Raw genomic sequence first — 1,616 nt, 5'->3', positions numbered from 1 at the left:
CCCATAGGTTTATTAGCTAGTAAATCCACTTAAGCTAGATGTTCATGGTTCTACATTAGGCAAGTAGAACAACCCTTTTTGGTGTGGGAGACACTAGGTGATCATATTTTAGCTCACATGGTCTCTATGTCGATTAAGGCTAATTATTCCACAACATGATGACTAATGATCTAAGGTTACTTAAAAAAGTATCTCATATGTGTTCAAAGACTTAAAAATGATTTAGTTTGTATTGACTATGATACTATTACCTATATTTTCCAATTATTTCCACTATGATGTTTAAACTTTGTAAGTTGCTTATCATGATACGACATTTCCTTTTTAGCATGTTAGAAATGTTTTTTTGCATAGTTATCATACTTGATGCATTTTTGTACTAAGACATACTATTTCTTAAATTTTCCCAAATGTAGGGTCTGACAGGCAGGGTCTCCAGTCTAGTGGGTAGAGCTTGGACTTTGATTTCTTTCCCAGCTTGGTGAGTCCTCAAGGTTCGAGGATGAACTTTCTTTATTGTAGTTTCACTTTATTATTTCTTTTTGAACTTGATGTATGGGCTAGGCCCACTATCATTTCGATTGTAATAGATAGTTATGTTGAGACATGAGTTAGACTTCCGCTTTTCTATAAAGTTGTTTTTAGACATAAATGTTATTTTATTCTTTATTTTTCTACTAGTTTATGTTATTATATGCTAAGTGGCTTCTATGGAGTCCTTCGAGGTTCTATATGTCATGTTACATCTAGGGGGTACCCATGGGTCGTGACAACTACAAACCTTAGTATGAAGCTTTACTCCTACAATCATCATGTATGCATAAATCTCAAGACATTCTAATCACATGCTTCATTCCTAAGCAACCCTAATCATATAGGCTCAATCTCAAGCATTACTAATCATGATCAATCATGTATACTCTAATCTAATTCAATTCATGTCTATGTGCTTTATTCTTAAGAAAATTACTATATATTCATCAATCCTAGAGGATCATCTCTAAATTCTCAATTTCCCCTTCAAAGGTACCAAACCCAAATTACTTCAATTTTATCAACTAGACAAGGGTTAGGCATGGAAAACATGTAATTTCATCATATAAATATGATTTACTACTAATTCAATCATAAAAAATCAATATCCTCTCAATTGGATCCATATTCACCATAAGCCACAATATTGGAAGGAACCCTAACTTGAATTGGGGATTTCATCTTCATAATTAGGGAAATTCTAGGGGACTCCATGGATTAAAGAAGTCCATGGATGAAGATTTATCATACCCTAGTCACAATGCCCTCAAAAACTTGAAGATTGGAGGACTTGCCCTTGCTTGAACCACCTTCTTCTTCTTCTTCTTCTTACTCCTCCTCTTCATCATCTTACTCCTCTTCCTCCTCCTCTTCCTCTACCTCTTCTTCTTTCTCTTCCTGTTCTTGTTCTTGTTCTTGTTCCTGTTCTTCTTCCTCTTCCTCTTCCTCTTCCTCTTCCTCCTCTTCCTATTCCTTCTCATCCTCCTCTTCCTCTTCCACTTCCTCTTCCTCTTCTTCTTCCTCTTCCTCTTCCTCTTCCTCTTCCTCTTCCTCTTCCTTTTCTTCTTCTTCTTCCTCTTCTT

This window comes from Solanum stenotomum, chromosome 1 (assembly GCF_019186545.1).
Source record: "Solanum stenotomum isolate F172 chromosome 1, ASM1918654v1, whole genome shotgun sequence".
Taxonomy (NCBI): domain Eukaryota; kingdom Viridiplantae; phylum Streptophyta; class Magnoliopsida; order Solanales; family Solanaceae; genus Solanum; species Solanum stenotomum.
This window is presented reverse-complemented; position numbering follows the sequence as displayed.